This window comes from Ailuropoda melanoleuca, chromosome X, assembly GCF_002007445.2.
Source record: "Ailuropoda melanoleuca isolate Jingjing chromosome X, ASM200744v2, whole genome shotgun sequence".
Taxonomy (NCBI): domain Eukaryota; kingdom Metazoa; phylum Chordata; class Mammalia; order Carnivora; family Ursidae; genus Ailuropoda; species Ailuropoda melanoleuca.
Window position 1 is genome coordinate 70,936,235 of NC_048238.1, and position 24,380 is coordinate 70,960,614.

The following is a 24,380-nucleotide window of genomic DNA, read 5'->3' on the forward strand; positions in this document are numbered from 1 at the left end:
AAAATCTTTAAAAAAAAAATAAATAATGTGAGGTCTTAATCTGGAGTTCAGAATATATCAAATTCATTGACAAATCAGTGTTGCTGTACTGTATATGGCTACTCAGTTGAAGATATGACCCGCTTTCTAAGTTACTCTGTATAAGAGATGGTTAACATATCTACATGAGAAAGGGAAGAAGGCAATTGCTGGCAAACACACAATTAGCAGTTTGTCAAGGATAATTCCATCTGGATCAGGTGTCCGAAGGAAGAGGCAAGCTGCCATTTCTGTACCAAAATGTGAATGAAATTTGCATGTTGGATGCTGTAATCAAGAAGAAACAGCTCTTGACTTAACAAATTAAACCATCCACTTATTTCTTTAAACATTTTTGATTGATTATGTGTGTGTATTTCTATGTCTCTTCCAGCTCTACAACCTCTAGTACATGCTTACAGTCACAACTTACTCTCAGTTCAGACCAGAGCTGGACTTCCAACCTTCAGTTTAGATATCCCAGAGAATTTTTTAAAAATATATATTAGAAAAGTGATAGATACAGATGGGATGTTCCATGCTATTGAAAATGCAGAAAGCAGGCTGATCCCATGAAGTCATACTCCCTACCTCCAACTTCCCTCCCTTTAGTGGAGGCCCCTGGTCTGAGACTCTCAGAGCTGCCATCCAGGATCTCACCACCAGGTAACATCGCATTTGTCTCCATTTTTGTAGTTCTTTTTAAATGGAAAGGAGTACATTTTGCAAAGAGTATAAAAATATGAAATGGTTTGATTACTATTTTACAAATTTGGCTTGGAAAAATTAAAGCAGAACCATTTGCTGTTGACCACAAACTGCATTGCACTCATTGATTTCTCTCTTCACTGTCCTTCAGTGTCCCCTCACTGTCAGCTGCTGTGCAGTATGGACTGTACGCAAGATCCCCATCAGAGAACAGGGCATTCACCCTTCATTACCTCACCCCTGTACAAGCTGCACACATCTTCACCCACCCGCTGTCTTTTCATCCCCTGTCCATGACACAGGACACACCATTCTTTGATGTCCCAGCCTCTTTTAGTCACCTACCCCTATTCTGCCCCGCATCACTATTGAAATACTTGCCACAGTTGGCCAAGGGTTACCACCACATCAGGTGTTTTGGTGTATCTAGGCCCTGGAGTATGTGCTTTCATAATTTTTTATACCTACTAGTTTTTCATACAGAATTAGAATAATTATGTATAGGTTCAACCACAGGTTTTGGGAGAGATTCTTGTTATTTTTTATGTTTGTACTCTTTGCAGACTCGTCTTAGGAAAAGAACTTTGAAGATGGTGATCCTTTGGTGCCACCTTGTGACAAAAGCGTGAACTGCAGCTTGAACATCTCCAGGAAAGTGGAAGGGAAGAGATGTGATGGCTTATTGATGGGCGTTCTCCGTATGCTTTATATGAATGGAATTATAGAATATGTCATTTGCACATTTGGCTTCTTTTACTTGGACTAATGTTTTCAAAGTTCATCCATATTGTATCATGTATTAGTATTCTATTCCTTTTTGTTTTCAAATAATACACTGCATTTTATTTATTCATGCATTAATAGGTAAACATTTGGGTTGTTTCCATTTGGCATTATGAATAATGATACTATGTACATTATTATACTAATATTTATGTAGACATATGTTTTCACTTTTCCTGGCTTTGTACCTAGGAGTGGAATTGCTGAGTCATATAGTAACTCTCCGTTGAACTGTTCGAGTAACTGCCAAACTCTTTACATGACCCTGACAGTGTTGAGAAGTGTAGGCCTAGGCTGTTATTTTTCTCCTGATTAGTCTGTGGTTATGGGTTTTGAGAAAGCAAACCACAGAGCTGAAGTGCCCTTCTCATCACCTCATATTTAGAGGAGGTGATACCCACGTGACATCACTGGGTCACTGAAGATGTTGGCCCTCATCACAGGGTTAGGGTAGCGTTTGTCTAGTTTCTCCAGTGTACAGTGACTATTTTCCATTCACTCACTCTGTTCTTTAGAAGTGAGTCACTAGGTCTGCCCTGTCCTCAGCTATGAGAGTCAGAAGGAAAGTCTACCTCATGGAAGCAAGGTATTTACATATATTATTTGGAATTTTTAAAAGTTTATATCTTGTGACCAATTTTTTTTATTAATTGAAACATTATATATATATTAATATGGATTCATGTATAGTTATTTTGTAGGTTTTTAAAAATATGTATACATCACAAAACAAAGTCTAACATTATTCTAGGATGCAGAAAATGAATTTTGACTGAACACTCAGGAAACTGCAGGAGTTCTCTAACTCCACCATTATAGATTGCCATCATTGTATTGTGTAAATATGGTGTAGCACTCAGTGCTTTCAGACAATATATTTAACCATGGCAAAGTTTGAAAAATATTATAATTTTACATGATTTTATTGCATATGTGGTTTCTTTTTTTTTTTTAAGATTTTATTTATTTATTTGACAGAGATAGAGACAGCCAGCGAGAAGAGAGGGAACACAAGCAGGGGGAGTGGGAGAGGAAGAAGCAGGCTCATAGTGGAGGAGCGTGATGTGGGGCTCGATCCCATAACGCCAGGATCACACCCTGAGCCGAAGGCAGATGCTTAACCGCTGTGCCACCCAGGCGCCCCGCATATGTGGTTTCTTGAGGAAGAAATAAGAAACAAATTTTTGAAGAAGAAATAAAAAACAGAGGTTCAGACAGAGGTTATTGAAATAATGATAACAAATTATTGCTAACACACAAGAAACATATCTGAAAAATCCTTTTCAATAATAGAAAATGTGTCCTTTGCTTGAAAGTCCATTGTCTAAAGCATAGCCTTCCAGTTATCTGACCCTGGCTCTATGGAAGGTATTTTACAACTCAAGTTTTAAGTAACTGATCTCACTGCAATACATTTCTCGTCTTAGTCAAGCAATTGCATTGGATTTCCTTTCCCCTTGGAATAATATTTGTTTGTCTCCATTTGAACAATCACTTCAACGTTCCTGATCTGTACATGTGACAAAGACATGGTGTTGAATTGTCAAGTGTAATTTCTGTGGAAGCATGGGGGACCACCAACCTGTTAGCTAATGTGTGAAGACTGAGTTGGAGGGGAGTTGCCGGGGGATGTGAATTGAGTATGGAGAATTGATCTTAGAATTTTGATGCAAAGGCAAAAAACATATGTAAAGAAAAAAGTCACTAGAGATGTGAAGGGCCCGTGACATTAAAGCATACTTTAAAATAATCAATTATAAGACATTGGAGCAGGTAAATCTTAATGGGAAGGAGCCATCTCTTCTTAGATTTAACATCTGAATTTACCATACCACCCTATCCACACTTTATGCTTTTCTTTCCATTCTGGAGAAGGCTAAATCTTAACCAATGAACTGGTTTGGTCTTAATATCTGTTAACTGGATAAATGGATGAATTGATGGATAGATGAATGCAGGAAGTGTGAAATGTGCCAGAAACTCACAGATTTTTATGCCTTAGGGCAAAGCTGTATTTTTGGTGACCATGATGACTCTTTAATAGAGACAGATGTGTCCTGGCAATGTCCAGAGCATGTCCCACCTTCGGATGCCTGGAACTGGGTTGGGAGAGTACATCCTTGCAGTGGGGGCAGATCTGTCCTGGGTTGTGGGAAGACAACAGAATCCAGATCCATGTAGCCTCTTTCCCACTTTGGGGCTCAGTGCCCTGGCCTGTCTCTTATGTAAAGCCATTGAGGTCCCGGCGGTGGGGGCTGAACTGCACTGGGGTGTGGGGAGACAAAAGAATCCAGATACAAGTTGTCTGTTTCCTGCTTTGGGGCTTGGTGCCCCCTGCTGCCTTCTAAGTAAAGCCTGACCACAATGAGTGTGAGTCCTGCTCCAGGGGTGTCCTGGAGCTGCTTTCCTCTAAAGGCAGAGGTGTAGGAGGGAAGACAGGTAAGGACTCTGAGCCCCAGCTTCCCCCTCTGTACAATGGGGATGAGAATGCCTCACCCACAGGATTGCTGAGAAAAGTCAGTGATCCACAGGAGCAAGCCCCTGGCTCTGTGGTTACTGCAGGGTTATGAATGCCTGTATGAATTCAGGCTACTTCTTATTCCTTTTCAACTTTATTGTTAGGGGATGGACAAGGAAAGGAGAAGAAAAAGTCCTTGGTGAGAAGTCCATTTAAACATGTTGTTATGACCACGACTCAGTTGTATCAGTGTCACTGTCAGTAACCTAGTGCCTAGCATGGTACGGGGCATATGGTTATACCAGCAAAACATAATGATTTCTGGATCTGTCTCTTCCTGTGCAGCTCTTCATACCAGTGGCCCCGCTCATACCAGGTGCCTGAAGGAAGCAGGTTGTGAAGATCTGAGTCCTGATGGCTGCTGAAGCTTCTACTCCAGATTCAAGGACAACAGTCCTCAGGAGACCCCGCCCCCTCACATCCCTGGTGGCGTATGATACCTGGCACATGTGAGTTCACAGACCTGAACAAAAGTATGTTGTGCAATAGCTTTTCTGAGGTTCAAAAGTTATCCTAAAAGTAGAGAAGCTACTTTGACCACATCACGGGAGAAGAGGTTTAGCAGGTGGAATTTCCATTAGCAGCTACATGCTGTGTAGTGGCCCTTGAGGCCCATCTAAGAGAAGTTCTCTTTTGTCTGAAAGCAATGAATGAACCAGTTTGACAAACACTTGATTTTTAACATGTACTTGCGATAAATATACATTTATTTTTCTGACCATATAAGTAATAATAAATGAGTTCTACGTTCCCTAAGAAGAATGTGAAAATATGCCATTAGTTAGAAGGTTTCTTAGCAATTTAAGATTGTAACATGGGATTCTTTCCTGGGAACCATGGTTTAACCATTTTACAATGAAATTTTTTTAAGCACCTAAAATTTTTGACTGTTAGTTTGTAATGGTGCCAACACTTTGGAAAACAGTTTGTCAGTTTCTTACAACATTAATCCTACACCCACCATATGATACTGCTGTTGCACTCCAAATGTATTTATCCAAGAGAATGAAAATATATATCCAACAAAGATTATACACAAATGTTTATAGCACCTTTATCTACAAAAGCCCCAAATTGAAAAAAAGCAACAATATCCGTGACCAGTTGAATGGATAGAACTAATTGTGGTATATCCACATTAGTGGGTTAGTGGAACATTAGCGGAACATTAGTCAACAATTAAAAGGAAGGAAATACTGATCAATATCAATCTAGAAATAATGAGGTTGAAGGAAAGAAGAAAAAATGTACATTGTATGATTCCAATCACATAAAATTGTAGGAAAATAAAACTAAACCATAGTGACAGAAGATCAGTGGTTGCTTGGGAATGGAGATGGATGATGTGGAGAGAGGCTGAAGAGAGGTAGATAGGGGCATTACAAAGGTCTACAAAGAAGCTTTTTGAGGTTGATAGATATGTTCTTTATCTTGACTGTAGGATTGGATTCACAGGTGTATATGTATATAAAAACTGATCAGAGCATATGATTTAGCTATTTACAGTGTATTATATGCCAAACATGCTTCATTGAAGTATCTGATATATATTTATATATTTATATATTTATAATTCTCTGATGCAATTAAATGAATTTGGTGAAATATTCCACAATAATGTTCTCACAGCATTAACAGACCCACAATATATCTTATAAAATTGGCCCACACTACATATAACCAAGTAGAAACCATCATTTGCAAAGAAATTTATCCAAGTACTTATAGAAAGTTGATGTTCATTTCTATTTGAAGTACAAAAATAAAAATATTATATATTAGGACAATAATTATAATAATATTTAAGAGTAACTGCTTATTTTATGGAAAGATGCTGAGTATCATTATTGTTTTTATCTGAGCTGGGATCCCCTTTTATGTTTGGAACTAGAGGAAATATGAGGATTGTGCTGAGTGACTTACCCAGAAATACCTATTTTTGAAATGTTTTAAATTTTCCTTCTGGTGATTCCAGTAATGAAAATCGGAGAAAGAAGGAAAACTGAAGCCACTGATAATATATAAAGCTTAGCAAAAAATCAGTCTGTGCAAGAGGCATTGTCAATTATTCCTCAATATTATGTGTAGTCAGACTGACTTCTAATTACAGTAAACGTTTGTTTTTTTGAGATCCAACCACCTCGCATTTTACCTTTAACCTTTTGTTATTGTTTTTAAACTCCCTTTACACAAATAATGCATTTTCATTACCAAAAATGTAGCAGCTATGGATGAGCAAAGTGAAATTCCCTGTGTTGTTTATTTTGAGCCTACAAAATGATATTGAGCAAATGTGTCAAAGCTTTATTCAGATTAGCTCTTTTTAGAGTGAATATCCAGAGCCAGGACAGACTTAGCATCCTTCCATATTTCCTAATACTGTCCAATGGAAATCAATGACCCTGAGACACAGCCGGGTTCTCAAGTGCCCTTGGAGTCATCAAAAACATGTTTAATGTGAGGCTTTGATCTGGAGTTCAGAATATATCAAAACCATTAACAAATCAGTGGTGCTCTAATGTATCTGGCTACTCAGTTGAAGAAAGACCTAATTTCCTAGTTATTCTGGATCAGAGAGAATTTACATATCTATGGAAGAAGGGAGAGAGGGCAATTGTTAGCAGACACATAGTTAAGGGTTACCCAGGAATATTTCCATCTGGATTAATTTCCCAAGGGAGTGGCAGGGTGCCATTTCTGTACCAAGATGTGAATGTAATTTCCCTGTTGAATGCTGTAATCAAGAACAGCTCCTGACTGTACAAATTAAACCATCCCTTTTTCTCATAAAAATATTGAAATATGGGTGTGTTTACGTGCTTCTATGTTCTCTCCAGCTCTATCACCTACAGTACACCTTCATAGTTGTAGCTCACTCCCAATTCAGACCAGAGCTGACTTCCAGTCTCAGGTGTAGATAGCCAGATCATGTGGCTTTTTTATATCCTAGAAAATTGATGGTTGTAGAGGGATTGTTTGAGTTATGTGAAAATTCGGAAAGCTGACTGATCCCATGAAGTCAAGCTCTGAACCTTTATCCTCCCACCCCCTTTCAGAGACCCCTGGTGGAGACTATAGAGCTGCCAACCTGGATCTAACCACCAGCTGACATCACATTTATCTCAATTGTTGTGGTTCTGGTTAAATGAAAAAGTACCTTTTGCAAAGAGAAAAAAAAATAATAATCATGAAATGGTTTGTTTACTATGACCAAATCTGCTTGGGAAATTTCTGTGTATATTAAATGTAATCCATTTTATCTCTTTCCTCATCACTGTCAATTGATGTGCAGTGTGTACTGTATAGAGGGTCCCTACTACAGAACAAGGTGTTCATCTTCCATTGCCCCAACCTTGTACATGCTGCTCAGACTTTCTCCCACTCTTTGTCTGTCATTCCCTGTCCATGACACAGGGCACAACTGCCCAGATCCCACTCTGACACCCTATCCTCTCAGTCACCTACCCTCTTCTTGCCCTGCACTGCCCTTTGCATACCTGACACTGACTGCCAAGTCAGGCCACTGCCACCAAGGTGTTTCATCTTCCGCAGGCCCCGAAGTATGTTTTTATCTTCTTCCTTTACAACTATCAGTTTTTTTCAGACTGAATTAGAATCATTGTGTATACATTAAAAACCTGTTTTGTTTGGGGGTTTTTTTTGAGATTATTGTTATTCTTTTAAATCTTTGCACACTTGGAAGTTTCAGGATGGTGATACGTTGGTGCCACCTTGTGACAAAAGCCTGAACTGTAGCGTAAATACCATTGAGCAGGAAAGAGGGCTGTGACTCTCAATAACCATACAGAGCTTTCTGAAAGTCAGAACGGAAAAGGAAACTCCTTGGATATAGCATATTGATGGGCTCTCTCTGGACACTTTATACACATGGAATCAGGCAATATGTGTTCTTTTACATGTTTGGCTTCTTTTGCTCAGCTTAACGTTCCTGAGCTTAATTCAGGTTGCAGTATGTATCAGTACTCCTATCTTTTTTTTTAAAGGTTTTTAAAGTTTAATTCCAGTATAGTTAACATACAGTGTTATAATAGTTTCAGGTGTACAATATAGTGATTCAACAATTCTATACATTACACAGTGTTTATCATAAGTGTGCTTATCACCTATTACACCCATTTCCCCCATCCACCTCCCCTCCCAACCATCTGTTTGTTCTCTATAGTCAAGAGTCTATTTCTCAGTACTGCATATATTTTTATTGCCAAAATATATACCAGATTTTAATTATGCATTCATTAATTGGTGGACATTTGGGGTTTTCCACTTTGGGCTATAATGAATGATGCTACATATACTCTTGTCCAAGTTTTACTGTAAACATATGTTGTCATTTCTCCTGACTGTGTACCTAGGAGTGGAATTACTGGGTCCTATGGTAACCCTCTGTTGAAGCATTTCAAGTACTGCAAGAATGAAAACAAAGGAATGGTTACCAGAAGGGAGGGGGAAGTGGGTGAAATAGGTCATGGTGATTAAGGAGTGCACTTGTGGTGATGAGCACTAGGTGATGTATGGAATTGTTGAATCACTATATTGAACACCTGAAACTAATATCACACTTATGTTAACGAACAGGAATAAAAATAAAAACTTAAAAAAAAGAACTGCCAGAATGTTTTCATGACCCTGACATTCTTGAGGAGTGCAGATGTAGTTTGTCATTTTTCTCCTGATTAGACTGTGATTATGAGTTTTGAGAAAGAACATCACAGACTTAATGTGCTCTTCTTGTCACATCATATCTGTGAAGACATGATCCCCACATAAATCACTGGGTCACTAAGGATGGTGACCATCATCAGGGTTATGGTGGAGTTTGCCTAGTTTCTCCAGTGTATAGTAACTATCTTCCATCACCTACCCTACACTTTATAAGTTCAATCACTAAGTCTACACTGCCCTCATGGGTGAGAGGTGGAATTAAAGTCACCTCATGGAGGCAGGTTATCTACATGTATTATTTGTATAATTTGATAAAAACAGTTTGTCTCGGGGCGCCTGGGTGGCACAGCGGTTGAGCGTCTGCCTTCAGCTCAGGGCATGATCCCGGCGTTGTGGGATCGAGCCCCACATCGGGCTCCTCTGCTGAGCCTGCTTCTTTCCTCTCCCACTCCCCCTGCTTGTGTTCCCTCTCTCGCTGGCTGTCTGTCTCTGTCAAATAAATAAATAAAATCTTTAAAAAAAAAAACAGTTTGTCTCTTCTCACCTATTTTTATTAATCCAAGCATAATTTATATCAGTATTTACTCATGTATACTGATTTTGTAGGTTATTTTTAATACACATATTTCAAAAGAAGTTTAACATCATGATTTTGATGGCACAGAAAAATAATCTAATACTCGAAACACTACTAAAGAGTTCCCTACATCCACCATTTTCTATCACCAGCATTGTATTGTCTAAGTGTGGTATATTAGACAATGCTTGTACACAATATATTTAACCATGGCAGAATTTGGAACCACATTTTAATTTCAGATGATTTTATTACATACTTGGTTTTCTTGAGAAAGAAATAAAACAGCTCAGAGGTTATTGGAATGATGATATCAAATTATTGGTAAATGCAGAAAACGTATTTGAAAAATCCTTTTCAATGAAGAAAAAGTATAAAGTATGTCATAGAAAATGTGTCTTTTGTTTGAAAGTCCATTGTCTGAAGGACAGCCTTCCAGTTTTCTGACCCTGACTATATGGAAGTTATGTTACAATTCTTTTAAGTAACTGATGGCACCAAAATACAATCCTTGTCTTACCCAAGCAATTGAATTCTTTCCTAGGAAAAGAAAGTCCTTTCCCTTTGGGGAAATACTTGTTTGCCTCCATTTGGACAATCACTTCAACATTTGTGATGTGTGCATATGACATGGAAATTGTTGTTGAGTTGGCAAGTGTAATTTCAAGTGCAAACGTGGAGGTAAACGGCCTCATTATATGAGGGATGAAGACTGAGTTGGAGGGGAGGTGCAGGGGGATGTGAACTGAGTATCAAGAAATCTTACAATATTGATGCAAAGACAAGCATATATGTAAAGGGGAGAGTCACTAAAGATGTGGAGAGGGGCCCAGGGCATTAAAGCATATATTTTTAAATAATCAGTTATGAAAGACTTGGGCAGACTGAAATCTTAATGGGAAGAAGGCATCTCTTCTTAGATTTAACAAGTGAATTTACCACATTAACCTTTCTGCACTTTACTTCCTTGTTTGCATTCTGAAGAAGCCTAAAACGTATCCAAAGGGATAGCGTAACAACTTTGGTCTTAATGCCTACTAATTGGATGGATGGACGGATGGATGGATGGATGGATGGATGCAGAAGGTGTCGGGGCGCCTGGATGGCACAGCGGTTAAGCATCTGCCTTCGGCTCAGGGCGTGATCCCAGGGTCCTGGGATGAAGCTCCACGTCAGGCTCCCTGCTTGGCGGGAAGCCTGCTTCTCCCTCTCACACTGCCCTGGCTTGTGTTCCCTCTCTCGCTGTCTCTCTCTGTCAAATAAATAATAAAATCTTTTAAAAAAAGAAATAAAAAAATTAAAATAGGCAGTAGATTTGAATAGATAATTTTCCAAGGAAGACATACACATAGCAATCAATACATGAAAAGGTACTCAACATCGCTAATCATCTGGGAAATGCGAAACAAAACCACACAGAGATACCATTTTCCACGTGTTAGAACAACTGTCATCAAAAAGTCAAGAGATAACAAGTGTTGGAGAATGTGGACAAAAGGGAATCCTTGGGGGCGCCTGGGTGGCACAGCGGTTAAGCGTCTGCCTTCGGCTCAGGGCGTGAGATCTCGGCGATCTGGGATCGAGCCCCACATCAGGCTCCTCTGCTATGAGCCTGCTTCTTCCTCTCCCACTCCCCCTGCTTGTGTTCCCTCTCTCGTTGGCTGTCTCTATCTCTGTCGAATAAATAAATAAATAATCTTAAAAAAAAAAAAGAAGGTGTCAAACATGTGCTGGTAAGTCACGGATTTTTATGTTTCAGGACAGAGTTTTTAGTGCAGCTGATGAACCTGCAGTGCAGGTGGCTAAGAGGATGCAGCTTCTCAGAACTCTGCAACTGATGTTTGCAAGATGGGAGGCATTTCCTGTGTGGAGGACCCACCTGAACATCTTAGTTGCTATAGAAACCTGACATAATTGATAGGTACGTGACATTAATAGAGACATTGTAGCCTGGCATGAACAGCAGGTCCCACCTTCAGGTGTTTGGGACTGAGCTGTGGTTCTGGGTCCATGCAGTGGGAGGGGAGGTGATCCGTCCTGGGGTGTGAGAGAAGGAACCCAGATTCAAGTCATCTCTTTCCCTCTTTAAGACTTGGTGCTTAAGCTGTCTCCTAGATAAGGCCATTAGGGTTTTTCCAGGCCACAGTGTGTGTGGGTCCTGTTCCAGGGGTGTCCTGGAGTTGCTTTCCTTTAAAGGCTGGGGCGTGGGAGGGAAGACAGGTAAAGACTGAGCCCCAGCTTCCCCCTCTGTACAATGGGGTTGACAATGCTTCACCCCCAGGACCGCTGAACAATCAGTGATACACATGAGCAAACCCATGGCCTTGTGTTTGGTTACTGTGTGATCATGGATGCCTATATGAATTCAGGCCATGTCTTATTCCTTTTCAACTTCATTGTTAAGGGAGAAACAAGTCAAAGAAGCAGCTAGCTAAAGCAGCTGCCAGAAGACATTTTGAAGCATTAAATATCTCTATGAGGAGTGGGGGGGTGGGCAAAATGGCTGAAGGGGGTCAGAAATCACAAACATCTGGTTATAAAATAAATAAGTCATGGGGAGGTAAAGTTTAGCATGGGGAACACATTTTATAACACTGTATTGCATATTTGAAAATTACTCAGAGAGTGAATCTTAAAATTCTCATCACAAAATAAATTTTGTACCTATGTGTGGCGACAGATGTTAATTTGACTTATTACACTGATCATTTGGCAAAATATACAAATACAAAATCATTATGGTGCACTGGAAACTAATATAAGGTTATATGTCAATTATACCTCAATGAAGAAAAAGGAAATGGTAAGTGTGGTCAAAATGTACAAACCTCCATTAAAAAAAAATCAGTTACGCAGTTGTCATGTATAGCATGGTGATTATAGCTAACAATAGTGTATTATACATTTGAAAGTTGCTAAGAGAGTCGATCTTAAAAGTTCTTATCACAGGGAGGCCTGGGTGGCTCAGTTGGCTAAGCACCTGACTTTTGATTTTGGCTCAGGTCATGATCTCAGGGTTGTGGGAGGGAGCCCTGTGTGAGGCTCCATGCTCAGTGGGGAGTCTGCTGGTCCCCCCTCACATCTCCTCTCCCCACTTGCATACTCTCTCTTTCTCTAAAATAAATAAATAAATAAATAAATAAATAAATAAATAAATAAATAAAATCTTTTTTAAAAAGTTCTTACCACAAGAAACAAAAATAATCCCTATGCAAGGTGATGGTATTAACTAAAGTTATGGTAGTAATCATTTTGCGATATATACATATACATCAAATCATTATGCTGTAGTTTTTAAATTTACACAATGTTATATGTCAATTTTATCTTAATAAAATGAAAGAGGAGAAAATAAAGTGAAAAAACCTATAAAAATAGAAATGAAAACCAATGAATTAACATTCAATTAAAAAGCATGATAAAGAATCACAACCTAAACTGTAAGAATGAGATGGGAAGAATAGTTAAAGGGAAAGCAGAAATGAATGAATCAAGAAACAACACCCCTGTTAAGGCTCAGAGCAGTTGGGATGGAAAGGCAGCAAAACTTGGCATTGTGTCTGATGCACCCAATACTGTGCTGGGGTCTCGAGCGAGGTTTCCCCTTGAACTCCTCGCAACACTCCCTTGAGGATAAGAATCAGATTTTTATCTCTGTGTGTGTGTGTGTGTGCGCATTATAATACACATATATTGCACATACATGAATATATGTATGCACACACAATGTGAAATTAGAAAGGAGAAGGATGAGCACGCTGTGTTCGTGTGTGTGTGTGTGTGTGTGTGTGTAGGGAAAACATACACAGCGATACCATATTTCCTGTGAGGAGGCTCTCATTTGGAGCAACAGGATGAAAGAATGCAGACGAATGATAATCATCTCATTTGGGTAATGATAATCTCTAGGCAGATAGAAAGAAGGAAGGGTAGAAATTTTTCTTAATTTGGATTAATTTTATAGCTCACAATGCTTTTTAACTGAAATATTTCATAAGTAGCAGAGCTTTTAAGGGATATGCATCTGGAAATAGGTTGAAAGAAAAAAGACTAGCAACAAAGAATACACATGAGCGTACTAGTGCGTTCACATAAAATTATAGAATAAGAAAACATATCCATAGTGGCAGAGGATCAGTGGTTTCCTAGCAATGGGATAAGGTGACGTGGAGAGGGGGGCTGGAGAGAGGTAGATGGGCCGTTACAAAGGGGCATGAAGAAGCTTTTTGACGTGATGGATGTGTTCCTTATCTTGACCATAGCATTGGATTCACAAGTGTATACAGATATAAAAACATACTAGAGCTTATACTTTAAATATGTACAGGGTATTGTATGTCAACCATACCTCAATGAAGTATTTGTTTATATTTACATAGTCATAATTCTCTGATGCAATTTAATCAGGTGAAAGATTTCCATGATTATATTCTTACAGTGTTAACAGACTCACACTATGTCTTAACAAATTTGTCCATACTACATATAATCAAAATAGAAACAAACATTTGCAATGGAAGTTACCTAAATATTTAGAAAAGGTTAATGTCCATTTCCTTCTGAAGTGCAGAAATACAAATATTATGTATTAGAATATAATTATAATGAGATTTAAAAGTAGCTGCTTACAGCATGTTAACTCCAGTGCAATAAGTATTATTTAAAATATTAAATTCTAGTCCCTGAAATCTTAAACTACCTTGTGGGAATTTTCTGGCTCTTTAAAGAATTTCTTTATATAATGGGGGGAACCATGGACAGCAGGGAAGAATCTACCTTACAAAGTGAAATTGCGAGGAAGATGTCACAACCTCACATTCCCACACCCATCTAGGAGATACATGGGAATTGCTGAGTTTTATTTATACAGTGAGAACAATATACATTATTTCTAATGCATATTAAAGACCATATAGACATATCTGTGGTCTATTGCATTTTTTATTCCTTTCACTAAACTTAATATTCTCAAGATTCATCCACTTTATTTATATATTTATTTAATTATTTATTTACTTTTTATTAATTTTACACCTTACAGGCCGTACTTGAGAGTGGAGTTTGATGATGGTGGTACTGTGGAGCCTCGTTGTGTCAAAAGTTTGAACTGCTGCTTAAACGCTAAGGAACAGGAAAATGGGAGGGTGTTCTGTGACACAAACCTAACAGACAGAATTTTCTGGAGGTCAGAACGGAAAGTGGGGAATTCCTTGACGAAACCATATCGGTGGGCCCTCTCTGGACTCTACATTTAAATGGAATCATTTTTATACACAAATACAGGCACATCTGTGTTCTTTTGCACTTTTGACTCCTTTCCCTTAGCGAAATATTTTCAGGGTGCATCCATTTAATTAATTAATTAGTTGATTGATTTTTTAACTTGTTTACTTATTTATTTAGTTACTTATTTATTTTACACCTTGCAGACAATACTTGAGAGTGGAGTTTGATGATGGTGGTAATGCGGAACCACCTTGTGGCAAAAGCCTGAACTGCTGCTTGAACGCTAAAGGACAGGAAAATGGGAGGGATGGTCTGTGACACAAAACCACCAGACAGAACTTTCTGGAGGTCATCATGGAAAGTGGGGAATTCCTTGACTAACCATATCGGTAGGCTCTCTCTGGACACTGCATATAAATGGAATCATTTCTATAGACAAATACAGACGTATTTGTGTTCTTTTGCAATGTTGACTCATTTCACTTAGCTTAATATTTTCAAGGCTCATCCATTTTATTTATTTATTTATTTACTTACTTATTTATTTATTTACTTATTTTTATTAATTTTACACCTTGCAGGTAATACTTGAGAGTGGAATTTGATGATGGTGGCACTGTGGAGTCCCCTTGTGGCAAAAACCTGAATTGTTGCTTGAACACTAAGGGACAGGAAAATGGGAAGGATGGTCTGTGAGACAAACCCACCAGACAGAACTTTCTGGAGGTCAGAAATGGAAAGTGGGGAATTTCTTGGCTAGACCATATCGGTGGACTCTCTCTGGATTCTACATATAAATGGAATCATACAATATGTGGTCTTTTGCATTTTTGACTCATTTCAGTTAGCTTAATATTTTGAAGGTTAATCCATTTTATTTATTTATTTATTTTTACTTACTTATTTAGTTAGTTACTTAGTTAACTATTTATTTTACACCTTGCAAACAGTACTTGAGAGTGGAGTTTGATGATGGTGGTACTGTGGGGCTGCCTTGTGGCAAAAGACTGAACTGCTGCTTGAACACTAAGACACAGGAAGATGGGAGGGATGGTCTGTGACACAAACCCAGCTGACAGAACTTTCTGGAGGTCAGCATGGAAAGTGGGGAATTCCTTGACTAAATAATATCGGTGGGCTTTCTCTGGACACTGCATATAACCAGAAGCATGAAATATGTGGTCCTTTTTCATTTTTGACTCCTTTCACTTAGCTTAATGTTTTCAAGGTTCATCCATGTTGTGGCAGATATCAGTTCCTCATTCCTTTTTATTGCCAAATAATAGACCACATTTCATTTTTCCATTTATTAGTTGGTGGAAATCTGGGCTTTTCCCACTTTTGGCTATTATGGATAATGATGCTACATACAATTGTGTACATGTTTCTTTGTAGACGTATGTTGTCATTTCTCCTGGCTGTGTACGTAGGCGTAGACTTGCTGGGTCACTTGCTAACTCTCTGTTGAAGCATTTGAGGAGCTACCAGCCTGCGTTCATGACCCTGACAGTGCTGAGGAATTCAGGCATTGCCTGTTATTTTTCTCTTGATTAGACTGTGCTTATGGGTTTTGAGAAAAAAGTAAACCCACAGAGTTGAGGTGCTCTTCTCACCTGGTATCTGGGAGGTCGAGGTACCCATGTGACATTCCTGGCTTGGTCAGTGGAGATATTGACCTTCGTCACAGGGTTAAAGTGGTTGCCTAGATTCGCCAGTGTCCAGTAACTCTTTCCCATTCACCCAGTCTGTTTTTTTGGAGTGAATCACCAAGTCTTCCCTGTGCTTAGATGTGTGGGCGGTGGAATTAAGGGTGATTTCATAGAGGAGTCATGGTATGTAGATATATTATTTGGAGTTACTTGATAAGGACATTTTGATCTCTTACCCATTTTATTAATTTAAACATCTATTTTTACATTTATATTTATGTATTTGGAATCATTTGCTGTTCTTTAGATTTTTTTTTCATGGAAACATGCCACAAGACGATCTAGCATCATGGCTTTTGTGGTGCAGAAAAAGAATTTTAACTGAACACTCAGAAAAGAGTTTTCTATCCCCACCATTATATATCACCATCATTGCATTGTCAAACTATGGTGTGTTAGAAAATGCCTGTAGTTAATGTATTTAATCGTGTCAGAGTTTGGAACAACGTTATCATTTTACATGATCTTATTCCATACTTGGTAGTCCTTTGAGAACGAAGAACAAAAATAAGTAACACAAGTGTTATTGAAGTAACCATAAAAAATTATTGCTAACATGAACAAAACATATTTATAAAATCCTTTTCACTGAAGCAAAAGTATGAGATATGTTGGAGAACATGTGTGCTTCATTTCAAAGCCCATCGTCTAAAGCACAGCCTTCCAGCTGGGAGACTCTGACTCTGTGGAAGGTATTTTACAACTCTAGCTTTTTGTGTAAGTCATCTCCCTGCAATACAATCCTTATCTATTCTCAAGCATTGAATTCTCTTCTGGGGGAAGGGAATTCTGTGTGTGTGTCTGTGTGCATGTGTGTAAATACTTGTTTGTCTTCATTTGAATCATCATTTCAATATTTCTGATCTGTACCTGTGACAAAAAAATTGGTCGTTGAGCTGTCAAGCATAATTTTCACTGAAGCATGGGGAACATGGTCTCCTTCGGTGAAAGGGGAACACTGAGTGGGAGGGAAGGCACAGGGAGATGTGAATTGAATATCCAGAATTATTCTTAGTGTTTTTGTGCAGAAGTGAGAATATTTGTAAAGAGGACAATCACTAAAGATGTAGAGAGAAACCCGGGGCTTTGCACCATATTTTTAAATCACCAATTATAAGAGACTTGAGCAGATGGAAATCTTCACGGGCAAGAGCCATCTCTGCTTAGATTTAACATCCGGATTTACCACATCACCCTATCCACACGTTATGTCCTTTTTTCTGTTTTGGAGAAGCCCAAAACTTAACCAAAGTTATGGTGTAGAGTTTGGTCGTAATGCCTGTTAACTGGATGGATGGACGGATGGATGGATGGATGGATGGATGGATGGATGGATGGATGGGTGGATGGGTGGGTCGATGCAGGAAGTTTCAAACATGCCCCAGAAAGTCTTGGGTTTGTATGTTTCAGGGCAGAGCTGTCCATGCATCTGTCTAAAGCTGTGGTGTTTTATAGGTGAGCAAGTTCAAGCTCAGAAAGGGTAACTCCGTATTCCAGTGTCACACACATCTTTGGAGGCAAGAACACAGTTCTACAAAATACGTTCGTTTACATATATTCTTTCCCAAAATTATTACATTATACGTATTTTAACTTGTCTTCACTCTGCATGGTCGCCCAGAATACTAATATGCATTTCTTTCTGTATTGTAACTCGGCATATGTTTTAAAGTTTAATGCATATGTATGTAGCTCATTCTGTGACTTATCTGTTCATATCAATTGACCATTTCTCTCTTAATAAGTTAGACTTCATTCTGTATCAAGAATATTAAGTAGGGTACTTAAGGATTTCATGTAAAAGTACCACTAGAACAAAACAGCAACCATTTAAATACTAAATGGAAAGAGATAGGAAATAAAACACACTGTCTAATATAAAACAGCTCATGAATGTATAAACAATGAGACCTAACTGAGCTCTAATGATCAAAGACAATGATCTGTGCTGGTCTTTCCTATTGTAGGAAAATCCAAAACTTTGCTTTATCCAGAGATTTACTTAACATAAAGAAATTCAATTAGGTTAGAAAATTAAAAATAAGATAATATCTATCAGGCAATTGCCAATAAAAATGAGGGGTTATAATCTTGCTAGTAGAGTAGAAGTGAAATCAAAATGGATTTAAATAAACAAAAAAGCGTAGTTTCTAATGTTAACAGCTAAAATTCACAAGGAAGATGTGAGATATGAATACTTACATAGCTAATTGCACAGCAAAAGAATTCATAGACCAAAAACCTACATTAGGTGTAAAAGGAAAAAGGAAGAAACACACTAATAATAGATGATTCTAACACATTTCCCTTAATCCAAAAATGGCCAAGTGGAGAAATAATGATTGTAAAGAAGACCTGAACAACATAATACCCATCACAGATCTTAGAGATAGAGATACAGAATGGTGATCCCTATTAGACAAGACACTTACCTTTCACCAGGGCATGGAATCTTCACATAAATTGATTCCATCAGAGGCTGTTAAGCAAATCTTGAGCCCAAATGGAAATACAGATGAAAATTGCTGAATTTCATGTGGATAATGATAATGAAAACACAACATATCAGAATCTAGCTAGAGTGGATGTCAGAGGATATTCTGAACCATGAAACACCCACACAAGGGGAGGGAAATGGACACAGTGAATGAAGGGGGACAAAAGGTATAAACTTGCAGCTATAAAATAAGTCACGGGGATGGAACATTGGGCATGGTGACTATAAGTAATCATAGTGCTGCATAATTGGGTCTTTTTAGGTTTTATCTATTTCCTTATTTGGCCTTGTGGCATTACAGATTTCTTTTTATTAAGGTTTTGTTTTAATTCCAGTATAGTTAACATGCAGTATTAATGTTAGTTTCAGGTGTACGACGCCGTGATTCAGCAATTCTGGACATCACTGCGTGCTCAAATACTGCTACATATTTGGAAGTTAGGAAGAGTGAAACTTAAAATTTTCATCACAAAAAATAATTTCGTAGCTATATATGGTGACAGACATTAACTAGACTTATTGCAGTAATTATTTTGCAAAATATACAGATATAGAATCATTATGTTGTACCCTTGAAACTAATATAATGTCAATTATACCTCAATAAAGTAAAGAGAAATGGGTAGAGGTGGTTGAAAGCTACAGACTTCCAGTTATGGTGATTATAGTTAACAATGGCATGTTGTGTATTCGAAAGTTGCTAAGAGAGTAGATCTTAAAAGGTTTTCTCACAAGAAACAAAAATCATTAACTATGTGAGGCGAGGGATATTAACCAAAGTTATTATAGTAAGCTTTTGGCAATATATACATATATCAAGTCATTACGTTGTACTCCTTAAACTTATACAATGTTATATGTCAATTATGTCTTATTAAAACCAGAGAACAACTAAAGCACAAAATGTATAGAAATAGAAATAAAAATAAATGAGTACAAGAAATCGTGATAAAGAATCACGACCTCAAGCAGAGCGAGATGGAAAGAAGAAAGGTAAAAGCAGAAATGAATGGGTTGAGAAATAATATCCCTGTTAAGGCTCAGAGCAGTTGGGATGGAAAAGCAGCAAAACTCGACATTGCGGCTGATGCAGCAAATACTCTGCTGGGATCTGGGGGAATTCCGGTTTCCCCTTGAACTCACAGCACCGCCCTGAGGGTAAAAATCAGGTTTTCCTGTGTATGTGTGTGTTTGTGTGTGTGCACATGCGCACTGCAATATACCGTATGTGTATATATATATGAAGGAATATGAATGAGGATACTATACACACACACACTCTATACACATATGCGTTACTCACACACGTACGCATACGTGTATGCACACGCAATGTTAAATGAGCAAGTTGGAGGATGACTACACTGCTGTGTTTGTCTGTAGGTCTGTACATGTGTGTCTTCGTGTAGCGAAAAAATGCAAAACAATACTATATTTTGTTTAGGGAAGCTCTCATTTGGATAAAAGGATAAAGGAATATGTGGGAATGATAATCATGTCATTCTGGACAGTGATTATTTGTAGAGGAAAAAGAAAAAAGTGTAAAGATTTTCATTAACCTAGATTAATTTCATAGCTCACCATGCTTTTTAACTAAAAATATTTCGTAAGTAGTCGATTTTTTAAGGGATAGTTTTTATCATAAATACTATCCATACCCATTTTAACAGATGTTTAACATCAAGCCAAGCATAGATGTTTAATATCAACATCCGGCCAGCCCATCCTCACTGACATTCACACAGTGTACGCTTAGTGGCTCATTTCTAAAGTATAAGGGAAGTGAATGCAGAACAGTTACTGTACTGGAAAGACTAGAAAAAACACCACCTTCCCTCTGTGATGAGGGTCAGCAGCTCCAGGGATCCCATGATGTCACATGGGTATCACGTGCTCATAAATGTGATGTGACAAGGGCAATTCAACTCTGTGTTGTTGTTTTTTTCTCAAAACCCAGAAGCATGGTCTAATCAGGAGAAAATTAACAGCCTATGCCTGCACTCCTCAACACTGTCAGGGTCATAAGAATGGTCTGGCAGCTCGTCAAACACTTCAACAAAGAGTTACCATGTGACCCAGAAAATCCACTGCTATGTACACAGCCAGGAGAAATGGCTACATAAAACCTAGTACACGAACGCACGTTGTATGGTTGTTCGTGACAGCCAACAGTGAAAACACCCCCAGTGTTTACCATTCAATGAATGGGAAAAATCCGGAATATTATTTGGCCATAAAAAGGAATGAAGTACTGATACGCGCTACCTACAACATGCATAAACCTTGAAAATGTTAAGTGAAAGAAGCAGAATATGCAAAAAGCCACACGTGGCATGATTCCACTTATATGCAATGTCCAGAGAGGGCCCATCCATATGCTGCAGCTAGGAATTCTCTGCCTTCCACTATGACTTTCAGGAAGCTCTGTCTGATGGGTTAGGGTCACAGCCCATCCCCTTTTACTTCCCAGGTAAGTTCAAGCAGCAGTTCAGGGTTTTGTCAAAAAAAAAAAAAAACTGGCACCAAAGTACCACCACCATTCAACTTCTCTCCTAAGAAGGGTCCACAGGGAGTAAAAACAGCATTCTACCAAAAACTCAGGATTTAAATCTCTATAGAAGGATTCCAATTGCGTCTGGAAACCTGGTAGGTGTCAATAAAGACTGTGAAACCACATACCCTGGGGGCCTACAAAAAAAAAAAAACCTGCTGCCGCTGGTGCAAAAGACAGTGAAGGGCGGAACAGGGTGGTAGGTGACCCAATGTCACATCTAGGACGCAATGTCACATCTAGGTCCGGGCGGCTGCGTCCTGTGTCACGGACAGGGGATGACAGACGGGGTGAGGTCTGGGCAACCTTCACAACGTTAAGGTAATGGATGGGGAACACCCTGTTCTCTGGCAGGGACCCTCTGTACAGTCCACACTGGACAGCAGCTGAAATCACTGAACACCATTTCGTTTCTGGTCAACAGCACATGGATTTGCTTTAATATACATAAGAGTGTTCTAAGCAGAATTGTTAAAATAGTCAACAAACCATATCATATTTTTTATGTATTTTGCAATATGTACCCCTTTTCATTAAAAAACATCCGAGAAGCGTCCTTCTGGCTGTCGGACCGCGCGGCGCCGCCCGAGCAGGACGCCTGGGCTCTCGCTTCCTGGAGGAGGGACCCTTGGCGGCGGAGGAGGCGGCGCTGAGATTCCGTAAAAGAGGTGGTGGTGGTGGCGGCGGCGGCTCAGGCGGCGGCATATGAAGGGACCGCCGCCGGGTGCTGCGGTGGCCGCTGCGGCAGGCTCAGGAGCCAAGTAGGCGCTGGCCGTCAGTCTGTCCTGGCGGACCTGCGCTCCCAAACTCCCCATCTTCTCCCGCTGACCCGCGATTACCGAGGCGGCCTTCCGCCCTCTCGCCCCTTACCCGACCCTCCCCTGACCCGTCCCTGTCCTGGGGGCTCCGCCACCCGCCTGCCTTGATGGCTTTGAAGAGAATCCACAAGGAATTGAATTACTTGGCACGGGAGCCCCTAGCAAAGTGTTCAGCAGGCACTGTTGGAGATACGTTCCGTTGGCAAGCTGCAATAATGGGGTCAAATGACAGTCCCTATCAGGGTGCAGTATTTTTCTTGACAATTCATTTCCTAACAGATTAGCCCTTCAAGCCACCTCAGGTTGCATTTACAACAAGAATTTATCATCCAAATATTAACAGTAATGTCAGCATTTGTCTTGATATTCGCCGGTCGCAATGGTCTCCAGCACTATTTCCAAAGTACTTTTGTCCATCTGTTCTCTGTCGTGAGATCCCAATCCCGATGATGCTTTAGTGCCTGAGATTGCTCCAATCTACAAAACAGAGAAAAGTACAACAAACTAGCCCGGGAATGGACTCAGAAGTATGCGATGCAATTAAAGAAACTAACCTCCACAGATAAAGATAGGGGAACTGTGAGAGAGAAAGTCCTTTTTGATTTTCATTTGCCTGCTTTCTACGAGCCCACGCCTCATCTTCCCCTGTGCACATGTTTACCTGCTACAGCAGTGCTGCGTGTTGTACAAACTTGGAACGACAAACTAGAAATTCTGTACTTCTGTACCAACATTGCCTCTTAGCATAGAAGTGTGTGTGCGTGACAAGCCAGTTCTCCAGGCATAGCCTAGGTGTGAGACTGAAAGTTTTCCTTATTGACTTACATTTGGATAATGGCAAGGTGAGGGGTGGTGGGTATGCTGTGTGTTCTGGTGGGGAAGAAAGCTCCAGTGACCTGTAGGACATTGTTTTTAAGCGGGATCCTTTGAAACTCAGAACTGTTATGAAAGGCAAGGCGAAGACACGAAGTTGTTTCTGTATTCATTTTATTCCGAAGGACCTACCTCTTAGGCGAAAGTTATGACCAACCAGATTAAACTCTACCCACATCCTGTATTTTAAGGTCTAAATTTAACTGGTCAACATTTAAACGGATTGGAGCTATGAGTACATAAAGTGTGATGGCCTTTGGTCTCACACCTTTTGCATCTCCCCACCTTTCAACCTTTGTCCTTTCAGCTCCTTTCTCCCTTCCACGTTCTTTGGTTTGTATGTGGTTTCTCAGTTAATACATAGCTAATCGCTCTTATTTTTCTTGTGTTTTTAACTGCTTATGGCTATCTGGATGTAAGGGTGAAAATGCATTTGATGGAAATGCTTGTGTATACTTAAAGACCCAATTGCTCCTCTGGAGCTTGTACGTTCAAGAATGATGAATCTGTGTAATAAACTGATTACTATAGTCATTACATATTAAAAAAAAAATCCCAAAAAAAGAACATCAAAAATGACGATAAATGGGATGCCGCCTAGTGGTCAGATCCAGGATGGCAGCTCTGAGCGTCCCAGACCAGGGGAGGGAGGATGCAGGTTGAGAGCTTGACTTCAGAGCATCAGCTAGCTTTCTGGAATCACTTACCCGGAAATATCCCTCTGGAGCCATCACTTTTCCAGGATACAATAAATCATTTTCTTGGATATCTAAACCTGAGACTGGAGGTGCCGGTCCTGTCTGAGCGGAGAGAGTTAATCTGCAACTGTGAGCATGTATCCAAACGGTAGAGCTAGAGGGAATACAGAAACACACGCACACACCAGAGTCAACTCGATTTTTTTTATTTTTTTAAAGATTTGTTTATTTGAGAGAGAGAGAATGAGCACGGGAGGAGGGGCAGAAGGAGAGAATCTTCAAGTAGACTCCCCACTGCGGGTCAAGCCTGATGCAGGGCTTGATCTCAAGACCCATGAGATCATGACCTGAGCTGAACCCAAGAGCCAGAAGCTTAACCGGTTGCTTAACCAACTGAGCCACCGAAGCACATCTCAATTTTTTAAAAAGAGAAAACAGGATGGTTTAATTTGTAGAGTTGAGTGTTGTCTGCTCTTGATTACAGCATTCAATAGGCAAATTACATTCACATCTTGATACAGAAATGGCAGCCTGCCACTTACTTGGGACAGTTGATCCACATGGAATTATTTCTGGAAAACCCTTACCTAAGTGTCTGCCAGCAACTGCCCCCTCTACCCTCTTACGTAGATATGGCAACTATCTCTTACCTAGAACACCTGGGAACTGAGGTGTTTTCTTCAACTGAGTATCTATATATAGTGCAACGTCATTGATTTGT

General features: G+C 39.4%; 1 long non-coding RNA gene and 1 pseudogene across 2 annotated transcripts; both read left to right on the top strand.

Annotated features, from left to right (window-relative positions):
• Nucleotides 1-35: 35 nt before the first annotated feature.
• LOC105240554 lies at nucleotides 36-9,046 on the top strand. Of its 2 annotated transcripts, XR_004622404.1 has the most exons (4): nucleotides 36-684; nucleotides 1,290-2,095; nucleotides 4,313-4,476; nucleotides 7,084-9,046. It is a non-coding gene; the product is annotated as an uncharacterized LOC105240554 (long non-coding RNA). The 2 variants fall into 2 exon arrangements; XR_002144009.2 differs by lacking the exon at nucleotides 36-684 and having other exon boundaries at nucleotides 698-2,095.
• Nucleotides 9,047-22,195: 13,149 nt separating this feature from the next.
• On the top strand, nucleotides 22,196-22,832 carry LOC105240556 (annotated as a pseudogene).
• The last annotated feature ends 1,548 nt before the right edge of the window (nucleotides 22,833-24,380 follow it).